Below are 22,220 nucleotides of genomic sequence, written 5' to 3'. Positions count from 1 at the left end.
TACCGTTAAAGCTCTTCAGAAAATCAATCTGCCCATCTCCTTCAAAATCTCAGGATACAAGTCCTGTATTCCCCAGTCACAAATCACTGAACCCACATCAATGCCTGAAATATCTTAGTCTGCCTTTGTCCATCTCTATTCCTCTGTTCCTCCTTCTTTCTTTCTGCTCTTACACCTGTATTCCCGCTTATAACCCTAAAAATACTTCATTCGGCGTAATACGTACTTGATCCTACCAATCATTGAGTGATTTGAACAACAAAAAAAAACCATTAAGGATTGTATAAACGATCACCTTCATTAGAAATTAATTCAAATACATGAGAATTTTCCAAGATAATCTACATTGAGGAAGGCATTCTCCATATGCACAAATCTTTAAGATTATGTTAATGCCAACTAAAAACACAATGCAGCTGAGGAGTTAGCGAGCGCTGAGCCTGTCTGAAGGGCTATTTGGGAAACTGCATCTGGCAAATGGCAGCAATGAACCCCTACAGCAGAAGCATCTCACACCATATTCCAGCCATGCTAAAGCATACAAGGGCAGCTCCTCCCTCCGCTTCCTGGACAAAGTCAAAAATATTAATTCAAACCAAAAGAATAAAAGGGATGAGAAATTCCTAAAAGCGGGCACTGGCCTTGGCTGACTCGCAGCTGAGACTGGTGCCAGTTTCAGTGGTGTCAGTCCACCTGCACGGCTCATAGCACTCCCAGCCCTGCAACAGATTTGAGAGCCCACTCAGTAACAGCAGAGCAGCAGCGTAAGGGAGTTTTGCCTCGGTAAAATGTGGTGACAGGTTGCAGGCTGGCTCGCAGGCAGAAGGTGGCAATGACACCCCGAGTCCCCTCCAGTGCAGGATTAAATGGACTGAACCACCAGCAGTTTGATGGTTTTAAGTCACCTGTTTGACGTTTCCTTATAAAAATGAAGAACAGTCAGACTGTCAGTAACAAGTGCAAGACAATTTAAGAAGCAGCCAATTTTTCCACTGCAGTGAAAGCATGTCTGGCCTCCAAGACTCCAGACTCAAACCCTCATCTATTCTTTCACGCCCATATGGTGCGGGTCTGAGCTCGTTCTCAGTTACGAGACTGGTCATCTCGTCTTCTTCCCAACTGCTCTGCTATTTTAATCACACTGTGCTTGAAATTAAGCATGCTGGTCTCTCCACTATTGGCCAAAGTTGATCACTGGCGCAGCCCCAGTGCTACCCGTGGCAGCTGATAGCACACGTACACGTACAACAGCAAGCTGAGGCCATGGTTAACGGCTCAGTCTTTCAGAAACCCAATTCATTCCTTATATTGGTGCAAAGGAGAGAAAGCAATGGGGGAGGCGTGATGGACCGAGAATCCCAACAAACCGTTCAGTGCCGCACAGGCAGAGCCAGGTCCGGGGAGAAAGGACAGCTATGTAATCCCACCCATAGACCCCGGGCCTGAAACCTGGAAGTCAAATTACAGTGACAGCTGGCAAGACCCAATACGCCTCTAACTATAAACTTTAGCCCAATGCTGAAAAATTTCTTCAGAAAAATTAGTAACTCTGAAACATAATGATGACATACTCAGGGCTCATTCTGTTTTTCAGATATGCAAGTTTTACCATTGTGCTGTAAAATTAACCACACGGCAATGCTTGCCGGTGTATAAAAAAAACACAACTGATACCGGAGGTCAAACCTTGCTCTCACTCAAGACCACCATAAGCCCAGCTGGTGCCGCGAAGCCGTGGCAGACACAAAGCTCCGACCAGTCCGCAAACGCTCCTCTGCAGTTAAGTAATTCATTGCCCAGGTCAATTTGTAAAACTCGCTGTTGATTTCTAAATTAAAAATCAATTATGTATAATGTGATTTAGGCTCCTGACAGAACAGAAACATGATCAGCTCTACCACTCTAACAGGATTACATGAGTACGATTTACGGTAAGGAGTCTCCAAATCTAAAACACTTTTGCTTTTTTGTATTTTGTTAACCGTTTAGTGCATTTATGGACCTGTAAAAGCCAAATACATGTATTTGCTTTATCTTAAATTAAAAAATACAAATGGCTTTACTCAGCAGTATTGCCTGGAAGGTAAATTGGACATCCTCTTTCAATTTTTGTTTTTTAAGATTAAAAATATATTAGATTATCATTAGTGATCAATACAATTACTGTTTTATATTCAGCTTTTTAACCAAATAAAGAAGCAAAAGACGTAAATGCTATTCCAGCGCCAAGTTTGACTATTAGAGAGCTGAGAACAATATGCTGAATGAGAACTGCCAATTTGCCCATGTAAACTTTAATAACTTTGGTTCTTTAGGGGTTTTGTGGTTTTTTTTTTTTTTTTCTTTTTCTTTTCTTTCACTTCTTCCTGCGGTCTGCAATTCTGAAGGCCAGATGCATTTGAACGACCTTTCTCCATGAGGCCCGCCGTGACACAAACCCCATTTTTTATTTCACAAAATGCGAAACGCTGACTTCGGGAATGGCGCTGAGTGGGACACCCGTCAGACGGAACACCACGGCGTTAGCGGTGGGTGATTTCCAGGCTCGCTCTTTGCCTGCTCGGTGCTCGGGCGGCAGCTTTCCGCCGCGCCCCAGGCCCCGGGCTGCCCCGAGCCGCGGGCGCTGCTCCGCGCCGGCCGCCGCCGCGCCCCGGGCCCCCGCAGTCCCGGCGCTTCGGGAGGATCGTTCGGCACCTCTTTCACCCAAAGAGGTTAAATTTACCAAGCCTAAGCCGTGGCCCACCTGGAGATGCCCGGCTGAGGAGTTTTTAAGTTATTTTTGTTCGCCTTTCCCGCACTACGCCGAAGGGTTCCGCTGCCGAAATGATTCAGGTTGGGCTTCTCTGTCGAGAGAGGCTTACCGAGCTCCCCCGCCCCAGAGGGCGGGAAGCGGGGCAAGCAGCTCAGCGGCTCAGCCGCCCCCCGTATTTACCGCGACGAGACGAGGACGGGGGCAGGCGGCTGCCCGCGGCCGAGCGGCGGCCCACGCCTCGCCCCCGAAGCCGCGGGGCAGCGCAGGGCAGGGCAAGCCCCGGCTCCCTCCCCGCCGCCCCCGCACCGCGGGGCCGCGGCCGCCCCGCCCGCCTGCACCATGTTGGCTCCCCGCGCAGAGGCGCGGAAGAGGGGGCCGCCGCCGCCGCCAGCCCGGCTCGGCTCGGCTCGGCTCGGCGGGGGCCGCCCGGCTCCTCCCTGCGGCCTCCGACTCGGGCGTGGAGGCGCGGCGAGCCCGGCGCGGGGCGCATGGGGCGGCCGCGGGGGCGGGGGGAAGCGCGGCGCGGAGGAGGGGCCGCGGTGCCCGCCGGAGAGCCCGGCCGTAGGGGCGGGGAGTCTCCTCCTCCCGCAGCGAGGCTCCGGCTCCCCGCACGCACCGGAGCGCCCGGCTCCCTCCTCCTGCTCCTCGTCCCTCCTCCCTTCCCCTCCTCCCCCCCTTCCCTCCCCGGGTCGCCGCGGCTCCGGGAGGAGCGGGGGGGGCCCCGCTTCCTTCCCTCCCCCCCTCCTTCTCCCACCCGCCACGCCGAGGAGAGGCAGGTGAGGACCCGGCCGCGTCCCCGCTCCCCCGCCCCGCGGGAGAGGCGGCCGCGATGGCGGCGGCGGCGGCGCCCGCCGAGGCGCTAGGCCCCGGCCGCCCGCCCCCGGCCTCTCCCCGCCGCCGCGCCCTGGGGGAGGCGGGGGGCGCCCCTCACCCCCGGCCCCTTCCTCTGCAGAAAGTTTCTGGGCAACTTTCTCCCGGGCCCGAGCCCCCGCCCGCGGGGCCGAGAGGGAGGGCGGGCGGCAGCCGCGGCGTTGCGCGCCGCCCGGGGCTGGGCTGGCCGCGGGGGGCGGGCGGAGGGGAAGTAAGTTTGTGAGGGGAGGCCGCCGCCTCCGCGCCCCCGCCGCCGGGCCGTCTCCGCCGCCCCTTCCCGCCTGGCTGCCGCGACCGCGGGGCGGTTGCTCGTTCCCCGGTGGCGGCGTTCAGCGCCCGGGTTTTGGTGCTCGGCGTGAGCCGCTCCCGGGCGCAGGCAGCCGAGTGCCGGCACCGCTCGGCACAGCCGGCCCGGGCCGGAGGATGTAAAAGGGCGAAATTCAGGAAATTGGTTTGCGAGTCCCCTGTAGCTTGGCCTGCGTCGAGTTATTTTCTATTAATTTTCTTTTTTTTTTTGTCACTGTTCTGGTTTCGTATCCCTGCGTCGAGCTGGAACACGACTGCTTTAAATTTCTGAGTCATTAATTTAAACGTTCAATCATCACATTTCATCACGCCTCCCTTCCAGTTAAAAAAATGCCTCGGCCACGCGCCGGCCCCCCGCTCCTGCGGAGGGAGGCTGCGCGTAACTTCCCGCGTCGTGCGTGGACCCACGGGCTTGCTGGGCGGCGTGAAGCTGGGTGCGCATCCCTCAGGCCAAGGGCTGGCGTGGCTTCTCCCTTAGCCAGTATCACAAATATTCGGGTTTATGGCATTCATTTCAGAATGGTCCATTCCAAGTGTCTGGTATGCATGCGGGTATGGGCCGCTTTGCATTGGGAAAACGAGGTTATAAATATTTCCGAAGCTCGTGGTTGTTACGAAGGTGTATTCGGGCGTACCTGCTGGATTTAACCCTAAGCAGAGGCTGGTCGTTAATTAAAAAATTCAGGCTTGGATTTACTTAAACTGGCAGAATGATCCAAAACCGGTTTAAAACTTGGAGCATGTAGCCAAGGAAGGTGTATTGTCTTTCTCTTAATAATTCATAGACAGCTGAATGAAATTTCAGGCAAATTTTGCAAGCAAAATTGACCTTTAGTCAGGGAAGCAAGATACAAAAGCTTACCTCAAGAGTCTTTTTCTTTCATTTTTGGAAAGTAAGCCCTTGAAGAGGGATTTCTAATAAAATTGCCTTGTCAGTTACACTTGCAGTATCTCTGGCAGTATGTAATACAGTTTTGCCATAACTCCCTGTTTCTGCAGGCTTCATAGGCGTAAGAACTGTTCCTTTCCAAACAACTAAACCTTGCACTTCCACTCGTGTTTTTGATGCGTGTCTGTAAATTTAGCTGTAGGAGGTTCCTGCTGAACATGGGCGTAGAGCGGAGGCTATGGGTGTGTTTTGCACGGCCAGAGTGTCAGGGTTAATTTTGGGATGAGGTAGCATCTGTGATGGGAAGAGAAAGAGAGCAGCATTGGCACTGTGCTGAATTTCAAAGAAAAAGATCCAACGATACCAGGCATGTAAAACGGCGACAATAGTTGGTAGCAGCCGTTGCCAGTAATTATTCCACGGGTTTTGTTAGCTTTATTTTCTCAGGAGGTACAGCTCAAGTGCAACTGCAGCACCTGTGTGCCCGTCAGTCCCTCTAATAACTTTTCTGGCTGTTAGCTCATTTCGAACAAATTTGATGGCAGAGGTGTCCCAGGTGAACAATTTCTACAAAATTTGTGAAAGTAAAGAAGCCAGGTAGAAAAAGAGCTCTTAACCTGCACACTGGAGAGTTCATGTCAGCGCTTATCTCAAGCTGGAAATTGATGCAGGAAATGGGGCCTCACTGATTTTGCTGCTCGCAGAGCTACTTGTCCAGTTCTCAATAGCTTTTTAATATCTGGACCCCAGTACTGCCCTTTGAAATCTGAAGAGCTTCATTTGGAATGAGAGTAGTGAGCCCGAGGTAGCTTTAATCTGTACTTCATATTATAAAGAGAGATTCAGGGGAATATTTATTACCTAACGACAGTTCTTTGGCTATGAAGCAAATGAATGAAATTGGAAGTGTATTTAAATTGCTACGTTATTTGAAATCGCTAGAAAAATACTTAATAAATCTTTGGGTGCTGCATACTGTGTGAGAGAATTATTGAAAAACTGCCGTTCACAATTTAGGTTTTTTATCAATATTCATGTAGCAGAGCAGAGAACTCTGCTTCTGCAATAGAGGGATATTCTTTATTTTGAGCTTTGTGTACTTCCTGCAGCTCCCGAAGAATAAAATTGGCACTCTGTTGGCTCCGATAAATGATGGCCGTCATGTGACAGTGATGTGAAAGTCTGCGGCGTGGCACATGTCAGTTTATGCGGTCAAAGTTTACTGTTATGAACAAAGTAGCTGCATGGTTTTACTTTTCTATATGCGCTGTCTGCGGACAAAAGCTGTATATTTTCAATAGATAATTCCTTGTGTTCAAACCGTTAGTTAAAAGAAATAGATTCCTTCATCTGTATTCCCTACTTGGATCCAACTGTTTCGCCTCGTACTTTGATCACAGTTTGAGTAAGCTACCTTGATGTTAATTTAAAAATTGGTGTCGGTATTAACACAAAGAACACTTTAGGAACGCTTCCTTATTCTGCTCCATCACATCAAGCAGCCCTTTCCAGAGAGGACACCTTCCACGCGTACGTGCACAGTCTGTGGCTTCTGTGAAGCCCTCGTGAAAGGTTTCGGGCTTTAGTACTGGAAGTCCTCTGCTAGTTGATGGAACAGATTGAGAAACTACATTTCTCCCTCAACAATCAAACTACTGTAACAGCATGGTTTAGTTTTTGTCCTGGAGGAGCCACCTGTGAGTACAAGTAGATAGCTCAGTCTTGGTATTTATTTCATATTTGTTCTCCTTGAGAATGCCAGTAGGATGCTGCTTTATAGTGATGGATTTTATGATGTGGTAGCCACTAAGTTTTGGGTGGTTTTTTTTGTTTTTTTTTTTAAATACAAACTGCTTTACAGTTAACATATGGTAACTTCTTTCAATCACTACAGTCCCTGGCTGCATTCAAACCAATGACTTAGAGCTGCAGAGTTCCAGATTGTATTATCAATTGCCAGGTTTTGAAGGCAAACCTGGACAAATTCCCATGTGTATGCTGAATTTAGTAGGGAAAAAGTCATATTGAAAAGATGCTGTCAGCTAACTGTAGGACAAGTTTAATTTTAGGTTTTAAGAGGTCATTCTTACTGCCATTTCCACCTATAGGGGTTTATCCTTAATGGTGCCAGTGCATCAAAGCAGAAACTGGCACCGAAGCAAGTTATTGAAATCAGCGGGACTGCACCCTTCGGTAAAGTTAACACGCACAGCTGACTGCAAGATCAGTAAAGGATAACTGGAAAGAGGATTGGAAATACTCTTTCCGTTGTCGCTTAGGGTAGGCACCCGCATAGGGCACCCGGTTTCACGCCGTGTCCTGAAAGCCAGTGGATCAAAGTCATGCTCAGCTGAAACCAGCCCCTGAGCTGAGGGTCTCCTGCAAGGACTGCTAGCCCTGGCTTGTATCCGAGCCCTGCAGCCCAGTGGGATACTGCCGTAGGGACCATCAGTAAGCGGATCCTTGGCCACATTGACTGTTGTGGCCGAGACTGGGGGTTTGTTTCGATTTTTCTTGACTGTAGCGCTAGATAACGTTACAGGGTATGGTTGGAGAGTGATGAGGAAGTAATGACCGCTAAAACCTCAGACTGGCATTATCTGTATTTCAGCTTCTTAAGTACTCGAAGATGTGTGCATAGGAAATTAGATAACTTTTTTTGCTAACTGGGCTGTATTTTATCTTTGTATCTTTGGAAGGCAAATGCTATTAAAATAGTGTTATATGAGGCTATATATACTATAAATATATAGTAAGTATCTATATTGACTACATCTATATCTTAAATGCTTATGTAAATTTTGAATTCTAATGGTGCTACTGAAGTTCAAATAATTCGTCTTTTAAATTGGTACTTCAGGGGGATGAAAAACTTCCGTGTCTTAAGGTACATCTTTCTGTGGTTTTCTTCACACCTGAAGTCTAGAGAAGTTGGGAAAAGTAAATGATTCTTCAGAAGCTTTGAGCCACCCCTTCAGTTCAGATTTTAGGATCAGCTAGAGCAGGCTTACAAAAGTGAATAACTTAATTTCCTTCTATTGACAGTGAAGTTGTTGAGTAAACACACCCACATAGGTAAATTTTTGTAGATCGGGGCCTTTATCTTATTTCTGGGGAAACTTTCAGGAGCATTTTGTGGCGTTAATCAGATATTTAAAGTCAGTCTTCATACTGGAAGACTTTGGTTCAGTGGGGTTCATTTCCTTTGTTTGCACATGCCCAAAGCACCTTCTTGCAAAACTGAGGCAGGAATAGTGTTTTATTCATGGTGTGAATGACGGAGCATAAATGCAGTCAGGTCTCAGTTATGCTTACCAGGACTGATGGCCCCGGAGCAAAAAAAGGGTCAGAGTGGAGGACTGTGTTCGTGTTCAAGTGCCATTCCGAACGTTTGCCTGTAGTTCAGGCAGACTTACTGATGGTGCATGTGTAAAGTTCAGCTTCAGGAAGAAAAAAAAGAGTACCTGCACTAAAGGTTTTGAAATTTTCAACCATACTTAATGCCCTCACGATTGTGAGAAAAGGCAGTGCTTGTGCGAGGTATTTAAAGAGTAATTATAGGGTACTATGAATCTCTTGTGTATTGCAATTGTATGGCATTATGACTGTTTTGGCAGTCAGCCAGGAAAAGAAGACTTAAAACAAATTAATGCTGAACAATCCTGTTTTAATAAGTTATTTTAAGTATGGTTAGATAACAAAATTAATATTTATGCTTAAAATGTGACAAAGGCAAAACAGGTCTGAGTTGTTTTGTGTATCTTCTTGCTTTTCAAGAACATTTTATTGGAAACTAAAACCGTGACTGACACTTGTAACCACAGAAGAATCAAAAAAACCTCTCCAAAGTCCTTCCGTATACTTTGCTCTTCCTTTCCACGCTCTTCCTTTTTCTGGTTGGTTTTTACCGGCTTAGCTTGTTTAACACAAATACTCTATTTTGCCAGCAACAGTACCCCAAAGTCCAAAAGCTGAAAGACTGTGTCAAGGATAGCATGGCCACAAGCTTTCCTGGTTCTTAGGCTCCCCTGCTGAGCATCCAGTATTGCCCAGTGTCTCAGACGGTGGGGACCAGTGGTGGACCTCTGATCTGACTTGGAGGTGTTTGGGCTAGGTGGGCTATTGGTTTGGTTTGTCACAGCTGGTCTTTCAGTAGGCTTAACTTAATGAACACATGCTTCAAGGATGAGCAACGCTGTTAAGGTTTAGGTCAAAGCATGCGCCACTGAAAAATGAATATAGAATTAATGTCTAGAAAATATTACTTTTCAAAATATACATTTATCTGAAACTAGCATTCATTTGCCAAACTGTGGGAAAGAAGACATTAACAAAGAGCTGTGGCTGAGGAAGGAAATCTGAACATAAATACAAAAGTTCTGTATTTCATTGTGAAGTGTTTAAAACAAATCAGTAAGTTTAGTAGTATATCTTCCAAGTTATTTTTTCAGTTCTCTTGTATCAGTTCTTTGCCTTCTTTCTTCTTTCTTTTGCTCGGTTCTTTGCCTTGATTCTCATACTGTTTTTCTGAATGTCTGAAGTTTGAGATTAAAACCTTACCTTACTGATTGCCAAACAGAGGTCTTCAGAAACATATTAACAGGCAAAATTTGTAGTGTTTCAGTTAGAAGTTTAACAAGGTTAGTCTCTGAGAAACAGAGAATTGAGAATGACATGTAGGTCTGAAATTTGTATAAAACAGTAGTCTCCAGACACCTTAAAAACTAAAAATCTGCATGAAACCTAATAGCAAGCTTCACATTTTAAAGATCTGTAAAGATATGGCATTTATATTCATGTGAGAACTAAGTAAGGGTGAGATGAAATGGGAGGAAAGCTTGTGGTGATAAAAGTGAGTGTTTTGTGTCCCCTTTGCCATAACTTCTTGAGCTGGAAACAGAATGTACCAGCAGAATATTTTACTATTTCTGGTGGTTTTGTTGATACATAGTATTTAGTATTTGTGACTAGCTCTGATTCCAGTAGTTCAGTTGAAGTACTCCACATTTCCTTAGAGGTGTGAACTTACTTTGGTGCCATTATGAAGCTGCAAACATGTATAATAGTGCATCTTACACACTTGTAGGTAATTTTTCTTAATAGAAAATCTTGCAGTACTTCAGTGACAAGTGAACCTGAAAATACGGATTTTTGATATTTTTTTTTTCTTTCTCCTTATGCAAGTTTATGCAAGGCTTAGATAAGATCTGTAGGGCAAAAACCATTTTCTACTTTGTGTGATGACTAGTCCAGGTGAGTTGTATATCATTCTTGTGAGAAGGCCATGCCATACTGCATGGAGATGGAAGACTTGTGGTTTTCTTGTTTGTTTGTTTTTTTATCTTAAATCTTAACAGTGCTTCTCCTCTTTGATGCACATGTTCGTTAAGTAAAGCTTCCTGAAAGAACAGAACAGCTGTCATGAATCAGACCAGAAGTCCATCTAAGCAAATATATCTTTTTTCAATTCTTCCCCGCCCCCCCCCCCCCCCCCCCAATTCAGAAGAAATTCTTAATGTCTCAGGTAAAAGTTTTTGGAAGTTTAGTTAAAGGGAACATTTCAGAATGGGTTCTTTCAGTCACAGATGGCAATTCTGATTCTGTCTGTTTTAAATAAAAAGTATTCAGGTTTTCTTCCAGCAGTAATAACTTAAAATGTAAGTGTGCTCTCTGGTTTCTGAGGCATGTGGTATTTGGGATTTTTGCCGAAGTATGTTCTTTGGTTTTGTTTTTTTGGGGTGTCCCCCCCATAAGTTCTAGATAGAAGACGCATTAATAGAATGACAAAGTCCTGAAAGCAAAGAGAGGGACGGGTTTATTTCACTGGTACTGATTTTAAATATTTGTTTAAAGGATTATTAAAGGTTATAATAGTATTGGCCAGATCAGCTCATCCATACCTAACTGAAAATCATGCATTGGAGAGAGAAAAAGAGTACACTAGTTTCACTGTGGACACCCATGTTTGATTCTGTTTTCATAGTAAAGTTAAATGCTCTATTCAGGAATACTTGCAGCATAGAGCAAAATACTGTTCCTTTTGAAAACAGTTACCCATGAAGGAAAGAGAAGGGAAAATCAGGATCGTTCCTGAGCTGTTACTACTAGTCAGTTGGGGAAATTCTCGTGAGTAAAATTCCTTTTCTCAGCAGCCACACTTCTTCAAGTCTGAAAAGTAAGTATTGTATTAATATTCTGTAGGGGATGAAAAGAAGGGTTATAGTTTGGGTTTTGGTTTGGTTTTTTGTGGTTGGTTTGTTTTTTGGTTCTGTGGTTTTCAAATGAGTGAGCAAAATGGAAGTACAAAATTCTTAGCTTCAGAAGACACAAAAATTAAATGCTGACTTGTATATGGCTTTAGAGGATAAGATGCAATAGTAATATGGATACTTTTTTTTTTTTTTTTTACTTTCAAGTACAGTTCTGTATTTTAAGTACAGTTACACACTTAAAATAATACACAATTCAGAAATTATAGTGGTTGATGTTATTTAAAGTCATAAGCTTTCAAAATAGCTTACTGAATAATTATGTAATGTAATTTACTAAAGATACCAATCTCCTTTTTCATTTTAGGAAATATTTCTTAGCTTGTACGCTGTCGAAACCCGTAGAACTGATTGATTCAGGCTATCATGATGTACGTAAAATGAGACAAGTGATAGTTTATAGATGAAAAATTATTTCCCTGGAAACGTTTGACTTGTTCATACAAAGTAGGTGTATTTAAATATTCTGGAATTAATTTGCATTGGTTATTAAATCTAGGGCTTTTTGATTACCTTCCTTCCCTCCCCCCCCCCCCCCCCAGCTTAGGTCTGACATACCTGCAGAATACTATTTAAATTTGGTGCATACATGGTGAAACCATAGCCAAGTTAATAAAAAGTGACTTCCATTAACAAGCATGACACCTTGATTTTTTTATGGTTATTTTAAATGATTATTTTATTAGTTTTGCACTTGTGCTTCTTCATTCTTTTCCCAAAGAAAGAGGCTGGTCTTACTGGTCAGTAAAACACATTGACTCTATATATTAGGTTTATGCTAATCTTGTTAGCTTTTTGCCAGGGGCATGGATTTTCTGCATGTGTGTTTAATGTAATAATAAAGTGTCTTAATTCTTGTAGGTGATATATATAATTATTTAAGCAATGAAAGCCCAAATTATATGCAAGACTTTTTTTTTTCTTCCTAATCTGTGTTCAGTGGCATTTGAATGGAAATTCTGATTGAAATTCATATCAATAACCAGCATTACATTTTAAGGTACAAATTAATAGTATGTTGCCTTTTAGATAAGGCAATAATTCTAAATGCAAAACACATTTTGTTTTAAATCTGATAGATTTATTTACAAAAGGGAATGTTAGCTTTCATTTGTTAATTAATTTTGGTCACCAAAACCTCTAAGGTGTTAGAATGAACAGATATTGTACTTAGAAGTTTTTGTTTTCTTTTAAAATATGAACAAAAATCTCTCCTCTGTCTTTTAACCTTATCTTCTTCCCTAAATGTTTCTCACATTCTAATGAAGCAATATCTAAAGAATATTAATCAGGGGTGAGCTCTTCTACATTTGTAACAGCTTATGTTACTTGAGGTGTTCAAATTCTGATTCCAGGTGGTTATGAATGAGCTCTGCTGGTTTGGTGGTTTGAATTTGTTTAGAATTTTGGTGGCTAACAACATAGTTTGAATAATTTTTAAATTTAATATAGATTATCGTAACAGTAAATTTGGGTCTTAATATAAGTTGTTGTTACAATTCTGACAAAGATTTCTTTCTCTACTTTAAATATTAAAAAAATGCCATTGGAAGGGTAACTTTCCATTATAGCGTGGCACGTGGTCTGTTAGCATATGACTTAATTTGGCTGTGCAGGTCTGCTGTATTTTATTTTTGCTGTTTTACAAATACTTAGAAGTAAACATTGTTTATTGCATTATATATAGTATAGTATACTAAGATAACCAGAGAATTTATATGTCTGAGTCAAGTCATCTTCAGGCAGACAGGGTAACCTGCCAAAACTTTTGAGCCAGTGGACGGATCACAGTGTAAGACATTCTTGAGGAAACCCTGACTGTACTGACAGGGAATTGAAAAGTTTGTAAGTGTTATTGCTGCATGATTTCTACAGCTTGGAAACCATGCCATTAAACTGTTGCTTCTCTTAAAGTGTTTCCTAGACTTGGGGGATTGTTACTTTTTCCCCCTCAGTTCCTCTGAAACTGAAAAGACGGGGCAGATGCATTAGATTGTACAGTTTTACAGTCAGGAAATTTGAATGGGATTATATTATTTAAAAAAAAAAAACTTACCATGTAAAACAACTTTTCGCATGCTTTAAGCTGAAATGGAAATTAAACTTTTTTTTTCCATTTTTTTATTGTTCGTTTCATCAAATCAATTGGGTTTTTTATTGGTTTTAGCTCATTAGGAAGTGGAAAAATCTGAACTTATTTTTATTCACAGGTATTTTAGCATTGCTGTTCTAGCACCTGATCCTTTTTCACACTGAAGTCAAGTGCAAAATTCCCCTTGACTTCAGGGAGAGCTGGATTAGCTTTACACAAAAGGACCAAATTGTCCTCTGGGATAAGTGGAGGCAACTCTATTGAAGTAGACTTCATTGGAATATAAAATGAAAACAAAGAAGGGTTGCCTGCCTTTACAGGCAATGAAATTGGATCTGTTAGCTCAAACAGCTAGGTTAATTTAGCAGCTGAATCAAAGAAGCTTTCCTTTTTCCAATTAGATAGTACAGTTACACTAATTCACTGCATTGAGCAGTGAATAAGATGTCACTAATTTTTGACTACAAGTATTTTACAAAAGCTAGAATCTGTTTATGAACTCTTTTGTCTATGTGGCATAAGAATTATCACGAGAAAACTCAAACACTTTCAAAACTGTTAGCAAATGTTCAAGCAGTTTATCCTTAAGTAGCCGAAAGGGATCCACGTACCATTTAAATTTAATAGGCTTTATGTGACAAGTTGGGTGGGGTTTGGGGGGCTTTGTTTGCTTTTTCAGCATCAGGCTGGCATCCAGAGTGGCTTTCTGTAGGCTTGCTGTGGTGGGAAGAGGGTAGTTCATTTACACCAAAGTTGGACTGGGTGTTATCCTGTGCATTTGCCAGTAGTATCTGGAGTTATCCCACTGACTTCCACAGTAGACAGTAGCACCTTTGGCATCTTTTTTTATGCTTTACACAACGGTGTCTGCATTGTGTACACAAATGATGAAGAAATAGTGTTTGAAAAATGAACTCAAATATAGTGATTACTGATATAATACTCTGCTATACTACTTGTAAAATGTATCATTTGTCACTCTTGCATATCAAGTTTTTCTTTCAGTGCTTCTGGTATCTGTTGCGATCATGAATTAATTCAACAGTCTGTGTGATTATTTTGACCTAAGCACTGTATGGCTTTCTTGTACTTTCCCTTTGAAGTTTCACAAAGGGAAGGGGGACTGGAACATTGTAATCTCCTTAGAATAGTTTGAGAACGAGTCCTTAAATGTTGCTCCGTGTTTCTTTATTAACATTTCACGTGTGAAATAAAATCCCCTCCCTGGGAAGAATGCACATCCACAGAGCTCTTAGCCGTTTAGCATGCGTAGCTCTGCAAAGAAAAGCCATCCACAAATAACTGCTGCTGCAATATTTAGCTGGTGTTAACGGGTTAAGTAGTAAACTGAAATTCTCTGAAACACTTGAGGTGCTGAATTTACAAAACAAGACACAAGAACTGTTTTAAGATTAGTCATAGTTAGGAAGCTTATTGAACCACCAGCATCTTCCTGGAAACATCCTGTACTTCTGTCGTCTTCAGCTAGCTTCATCTATTCACGGTCTTAACTGCTTTTTGGTTTTTAGAAACTCTTGCTGCAACTTCTTTGTGACTAAGGCGCATTGTCAATCAGTCCCGTCCTCCCCATGCCAGCCAACTGTCCCCTTAATGCAGCAATTCACTTGGATGAATAGTGCTCATACTTTAAGGAGACAATTGCCTACCAGAGAGGGTGCCAAGTTGATTTAACTTTGCACAAGTGTGAAAGAGTTTTTAAATGGATGCTGTCAACTAACATTGGCCCAGGGCTTCAGCTGCCTGAAAATTGTTATAATCTGATTGGGAGGATGTCCAAATTTGTTTAAAATATTTTAGTCAACCACTTGGCTGCAGAGAGCATTAGTACCCCAGAAACTGTTGTCAGACGATCGTCCTTGGTCTGTCGGAACTACAGCGGACGTGTCCTGGCCAAATGTACAACACGGCTTTTAAAATGGACTCTTTTTTGGCAGTACATCACTAAATTGGTGAAAGAATACGGGATTCATGTTGTAATCTGCTCTTCCAGTTCAGTTTAATGCCACAGCGTGTGTTTGAAACACTTAGTCAGATGTATAATACAGTATAAAACCACAACCGTACCCTGCCATTACTGTAGGACTTTCAGAGCTGAGCTACCATTTAGCCAAGCCAGCTACTGGATTATCCATTAGAACCGGACAGAATTTAGGAAAACTGCATTGCAACTTTGCTGGCCAGAATTTTTTGATGCATTTTTAGTGGAAGTTGAAAGGGTCCTTACCTTCTAGGTACACCATCACTTGAATGAAGAGGGTTTCATGCTGTGCATTCTTTCTTCCTCGATAAGCGTAAGCACAGGCCTTTTCTTAGCATAGTTTGGGGTCTGATATGTCTTCGCTGCAATTCTGAAGGGAAGAGAGAAGGTGAAAAAATTTAAGGAAAAAACATGGAGAAGATGCTCCCTGAAACTCCTCTGTTTCAGGGAGGCCAGGAAATCTGAGAAAAGGGGCTACTTCTGTCAAGAGCCTGACAAAATATGGGAATTAGACTAGATGTGTAGAAAGGATGCTATTAAGAAAATGCTCAGTTTAAAGGCGAGAAAAATTCTTACAGGCATGATGGTCGGGTGAGTGTATTTGGGGGCTGGGAGGAGGGTGTTTCCTTGCTTCTCTGAGATCATTAGGCCATTACAGCTGCAACAACGTTGCTACTAGTTTAGATACATTCGAGGAGAAAAAAGACGTATTGTTATTTCAGTGCCTGGCTGGAATAAGTAGTTTGTTAAGCAGTGCCGTGAGATTGTTAGTTGTTGTAAGGATGTACTGATTAGTAGATATGCAACTGTTAATGAGTAAACGTATTGCATATGTCAGAAAAAAATACTTAGATTGGAAAAGATGAAGAACAGGAGCTAAAATAACTTCCAAATATGAAGGTGATTGGGAGTTGTTAGCGTAGCATGGATTTATGAAGGATAAATCATACTTAACCCACCTTCTGTGATGAGATGACTGGCTGGGTAGATGAGAGCAGAGCAGTGGATGTTGTTTATCTTGACTTTAGTACGGCTTTTGGCATGGTCTCCCACAGCATCCTCGTAGACAATCTGATGGAGTACACACCAGGTGAGTGAACAGTGAGGCGAACTGGAAACCAGCTGAACTGCCAGGCTCAAAGGGTTGTCTGTCGTCAGTGTCACAAAGTCAAGCTGGAGGCCAGTCACTAGTGAGGTACCCCAAGGCTCAATACCAGGGCCAGTCCTGTGTAGCACCTTCATGGGCTGACCTAGTTGGTCACACAGAGGTGCACCCTCAGCAAGTTTGCAGAGGATACAAAACTGTGAGGAGTGGTGGATAGACCAGAGGGTTGTGCTGCCATCCAGAGGGACCTTGTCAGATCAGAGGAATTGGCTTACAGCGACCTCATGGAGTTCAACAAAGGGAAATGCCAAGTCCTCTTCCCTGGGGAGAAATAACTCCAGGCACCAGTATATGCTGGGGGCCGCCTGGCTGGAAAGCATCTTGACAGAAAAGGACCGAGGGTCCTGGTGGAAACCAGCAATGTGCCCTTGCAGCAAAGGCAACCAGTGATGTCCTGGATACATTAGGAAAAGAGTTACCAGCAGGTTGAGGAGGTGATCCTTCCACTCTGCTCAGCACTGGTGAGGCTTCGCCTGGAGCGCTGTGTCCGCTTCTGGGCTCCCCAGTACAACTGAGACATGGACATGGTGGAGAGAGTGAGTCCAAGAATGGGACACTAAGATGACTAAGGGCCTGGAGCATCTCTCCTATGAGGAAAGCCTGAGAGAGCTGGGGAAGAAAAGGAAGGCTCAGGGGGATCTTACGTGTATAAATACCTGATGGGGTGAAATAGAGGACAGAGTCAGGCCCCTCTCGGTAGTTTCCAGTGACAGGACAAGAGGCAATGGGCACAAATAGTAATACAGGAAATTCCATCTAAACAGGAGAAAAAATGTGGGGTTTTTTTTATTGTAAGGGTGATGGAACGCTGGAACAGGTAGTCCACAAAAGTCATGGAGTCTCCATCCTTGGCGATAACTCAAAACCCAACTGGACAGAGCCCTGAGCAACTTGCTGTCATTGACATGGCTTTGAGCAGGGGGGGTGGAGTAGACGACCTCCAGAAGTCCCTTCCAACTTCAGCTGTTCTGTGATTTTCATGAAAGGACTTAAGAGGGCTACAACAGTAAGTGTGGCAGTTGAAATGAAACAAAACACAGGTGTTGAAAGGCAGAATATTTTTGTTTGTTTGTTTGTTTTGGCAGCCAATTTTTTTTTTATTGTTTCTGCCAGATTTCTTATGACAGCTTGAGAAGAGGGGAGATAACTTTGCTACTGCATTGTTCTCTTGGGTTTCTTTGCTTTCTGCTATTAATATCAAATCTGTGTATGGCTTTATTGTCCGTTGTGTCCTCTCCCCACCCCCACGGCAGCAGTGGCGAGGAGTTGGGTACTGTTAACTTCTCTGCTGCCTGGAAGACTGAGCAAGCACCAGAGGCATTTAAGTCATGGCAATGTTTTAATCTCGTATTTGGAAAGGTGGTTTTTCAACATCTGTGACAATGTTTTTTTTTTCTTCTTCTTAATGCTGTAAAGACTTAGAATGTGAATGCTGCACTTGCTCCAACAGTCTCTGCCAATGGCGATAGGGTGTCTTGGTTTTTTTCCCTACGTTTGGCTAAACATCCTGAATTGATCAATCCATGCTGTTGTTCTGTTGGTGTTAGAACTACAAACTTCTGTTAGACTAATACAAAATATAGAGGTGAAAAAGGAGCTGAAACAGTTGCATATGGATTTAAACACACTATTACGTTTAACAGATTGCCAATAGAAATATGGTCACAATGAAACCTAGCATTTGAACTTGCATCACAGAAAGGCACCTGATCAGTTTAGTAAGATGGGACTCATTCGTTTCAACTCTGTCTTTGGACTTATGAATACAAAATATACGATGAAAGTCAATGCTGTGCTGAAGAAAAATTGGGTGAACTTCAGCTTGAAATTTAGAGGGCACTTAGAAACCTTGTGAAACAAAACTGCCATTTCACACAGTTGGTGAGGATTAAAATACTTGTGTATATTGAAAATTGACTTGGTTTAGTCCTTCTCCCGAGTTGCCTGGTTGTTCGTTGTAATTTCCGCAGAAGTTCTCAATTCCAGTCTTCTAGCAAGACATTAAAAGTTATACTTCCCTTGGAACAATATCTCATTTGCAAATGAATAACTGTGTTTTCACAAGCTCATTTGTTTTCTGGTAATTAGGACAGCTATTAAATAGTTTAATGGCTACTACTGCGCAGGAGCACATATTTATGGAACTACCATTTACAGACTGGAAAGATAAGAGAGTTCTTTTGATACAACTAAATGTTTGTAGTATTACTGTTAGAGTAAATCTTTATCATGCACTGATCTTCCCAAAGATACTGCTTAAACCGTCTAAGGATAAAAAAACCCAACACTCACATCTCTTCGCTTGTGCACTTAGAAGTACAGCTTTCCAAACGGCAAGCAAGCAAGGATGATTGTACTGTAGACAGTAAGCAACAAATACAATGTCTACTTAAGATATAAGTTTATTTATGTGTGATCTGTAATTTCTTAATCTGCATGTGACACTGATTTTATTAAAAAAAAAAAAAAAAAGGTTTCAGGAGAGATCTGAAGAACTACAGACCAGTAAGCCTGACAACTATACTACGTAAATCAGTCGAAATAATGATGAAGACAACATGGATAAACATGATATATTGAGGAAGAGTTAAGAGCCTGCTATGAAGGGATGTCATGTTTTGCAAACTCACTGGAGGTTTTTTGAAGGCAAGCACATGAATAAGTAAGATCTGACACAAATAGTTTACTTGGATTTCCAAAGGGCATTTGACAAGGGCCCCCACCAAAGCATTTTGAAGAAACTAAGCAGCCATAGGATAGCAGAAAAGGACTTTATGTGGTTAAATTAATGACTAAAATATAAGAAATGGAGAACTGGAGTAAATAGGGTAGAGAGGGGTCCTGGGTAACAATTCTCCAGGGTTATGTTAATGGAGAATGTCCAAGTTCACAAAGGATATAGAAAAAAAGTGAGCTCACAGGCTTCACTGGTGGGTAGTAGTTGCAAAGGCAGACCCTAGCATTGCGCAAGGACTTGACAGTGCTCAGCAACCAGATGTTAAAATGGCAGATGATATTTCCCATAAAGAGCTTCATGCAGTGTGCTCGAAAGTAGGGAGGAGCAAGCTTACCTTTGCATCTCAAAAGATGAGCTCAAAGCTGACTATTGCCACTAGAAATGGTTAGGAAAGAAAGGGAGAATAATGATTATACTGTTTAAAAAAAAATTTTAAAATTCAGTTATTTTATATATTTCTGTCCCATTCACCCCTAACCCTGTCATTTTCTCAAAAAGAACATAGTTGAAGTTTTAAGGAAGAGCAAATGTGAAGCAATTTCTTTAAGAGGAGCAGCATGAATTCTTTAGGGTAGAAATGGCAACCAAAAAGTGGTGTGACAGAATCCTGTAAAGTGTTCAATAGCCAGCAGGACAGAAATAGGGAATGTTTATTCACTGTCTTTTTTTAGTGCACACACATTAAGAGGTATCTAATGAAACTAGCAGCTGATGAATTGAAAACAGGCAAAAGGAGGTGGTTCTCGACAGAACGTGTAATTAAGCTATAGAATTTCTTGCCTCAGGAATTTAAGGAGGCTAAACATTACATCAGCACGGAGGGAAACTGCCGTTTCATGGACGAAGAATCATCAAATGCAAATACCTATTCTTGTTCAGGAAATCCTGCTTCTGCAAACTGTTGGGGGCTCAGGGAGTATGCTGGGGAAGTATTCCTATATATTTATTGTTTTCTTAAACGCTTCACTCGGTATCTGTTATTGGCTGCTGTTAGTGAGAGGGTATTTGAATGGGCACGAACCTTTGGGTCTCGCTCAGTACAGCCATTCCTTTGTTGTAAAGCCTGCCCCCCCCCCTTTTTTTTAATTTCTCTTACTTGTTTTCCAGAATCCTTTCTACCAGTAGCACTCAAACTTTGGCCCAAAATGGGGCACTAACTTATTTAGGGAGTGTTTTAGGGCCACTGGCTACATATTCTTCTCTTTGTGTGACCCTGTATGTGCCACCAGAATATAAAGTCTCCATGAAGCAAGGATCATGTCCAGGGCAGGATTAGGACTGCAGGTACATGTCAGTTGGTGCCTTAATTTCCTATGATGTTGTGTTCTTACTGCTGCATAGTACTTTTTTGGTCATGTAATGGATGCCGTCTGTAGGCTGGTTATTTCTGCTCTCCCTTCAGACTCCTTTGCGGTGATTTTGTATTGCCTTTTCCTCCCCAAGACATGCTAAGCCCCCGTATCTCTCTGTTGTATGTAATCAGCTTATCAATAAAAATATATTTCTTTGTGTCTGTGGTGACTATTGAAATAATCAAGGTACCTCTCTACATGTAAATGCAGAAGTAATATTAAGAGGACATTGTGCTGGACAGAAATACTGCATTTGAGAAGATTCACGCTATTTGAAACAAGAGGCTGCTATTTAATATAGGTGCTGTGTTCCTTTTGTTAAGGTGGCAGTTGTGCAAATCACAGAAGATTTTTACTGTTTGGTTCAATCTTAATAGATTATTCTGATTTAGTAGTATACTTTACTGTGTCACTGATTTTTGAATCCTAAGTCCCTGCTTTTAGTAGAAACATTCTTGAAGTTGAGGCTGAATTTAGGCAATTAGTAGATTTAGTAATATATTTTCAGCCCATTATGCATCGTTTTATGAAGATATGGGCTCTGGATAGTTTTCTGTATGTGGTTGCATTATTTTAAAATAGTTCTTTCATACTCAACAGGTGTTAAAATTTGTACAAAGATGTCAGACATGTGGGGGTTTTATTTGAAAGGTGTGGTTATTTTTCCATGAACAGACCTCTAGCTGTTGTGCAAGGGGAAAATAGTGACTGCTAATCTTTACATACAACTTAAGCTAATTCCAGATGCTAATTTAGGGCAGTGTTAACTTCTCACCTTGTTGAAAGAAAATGTTTCTAGCCTAATTTTTTGATTCAGTGATAGAAGATGACCATTAGGCATGCTATGCAATGTAAACTTGAGCACTAGCTTTTTGGAGACAGGTGGGTGAACGCCAGCTTTGGCTGCCTATATGTGAGCTAGTTATGTAGGCTCCCTTTATAGTCAGTGGAGAGAAATAAGCACTTTCACTGCATGATTCATCTCACCCCCAGATGGATGTCTACATTTGGAAGATGAATTCCACCTGAAGTCCATTACTGAATATAAATGTCATTAGTTTAAACTAGGGAATTTTTTAAAAGGACACTAGCTTGACTGGCACAGCAAGTAGAAGTCTTCTGTTTTCTTCCATGAACTAGGTTTCAGACATGTAGAATCAGCACTCTGTAGCCTGTTTCGTATTTTGTGTTGTTTGAAGCTGCTCTGTTTTTATGGCAGATTTGAAACTTAACAAGTAGGATATAATCACATTGCCTAATTTATAAGCATCTAGCTCTGTGAGGCTATCTGACTAGTCTTGTTGCCAGCTGGTTTGATTTTTGGGGTGGAGGGGATGATGACAAGGACTAGCATAATGAGAAGAGCAGGACATATAACACAACTTTCTTTCTGCTCTAAACTTTCTGTTAAATGTTAGGGGTGGAAAAAAAAATAGGTGTCCTTAAAATCATTGCTCATCTAGAGGAGCCTGTGTCTCTCCACTGGTTGTACAGGAAGCCTGTGTAAGGTGATCCAGCCTTCAAATTTTCAGGACCAAAAGGTAGGTAGTGCAGATACCTTCCTTAATTTTTGTTTCTGCTTGTCTGGAGCAGGCACTTCAAATGGCTGGTATCCTTTTTAAGTACTTTTCATGCTGTGCCGTGCTTGCTCACTCTGCCATGCTTGAAAACTTCATTTCCCTCCCCCTGCCTTCTTTTTTTCCGGTTTATAGGTCTTGATTCCTGTCAGTGGCAATCTCCTATTCTTTTTCTTTCCTTTTGTGAACTCTGCTTTTTATGTCATAATTTG

General features: G+C 42.4%; 1 protein-coding gene across 1 annotated transcript in view; it reads left to right on the top strand.

The window, feature by feature from the left end:
* The first annotated feature begins 3,398 nt into the window (after positions 1-3,398).
* The window catches only part of YES1 (YES proto-oncogene 1, Src family tyrosine kinase), a 50,820-nt gene continuing 31,998 nt past the window's right edge, over positions 3,399-22,220 (top strand). Inside the window, exon 1 of the mRNA XM_087755435.1 lies at positions 3,399-3,528. The gene's annotated coding sequence lies outside the window, so the exon portion shown is untranslated. The remainder of the gene's footprint in view (positions 3,529-22,220) is intronic.

This window comes from Nipponia nippon, unplaced genomic scaffold (genome assembly GCF_047370975.1).
Source record: "Nipponia nippon isolate SJK-2023a ecotype South Korea unplaced genomic scaffold, ASM4737097v1 scaffold_1, whole genome shotgun sequence".
In the NCBI taxonomy this organism is placed as follows: domain Eukaryota; kingdom Metazoa; phylum Chordata; class Aves; order Pelecaniformes; family Threskiornithidae; genus Nipponia; species Nipponia nippon.
The sequence above is the reverse complement of the archived record's forward strand: the minus strand, read 5'-3'. Positions and strand labels throughout refer to the sequence as shown.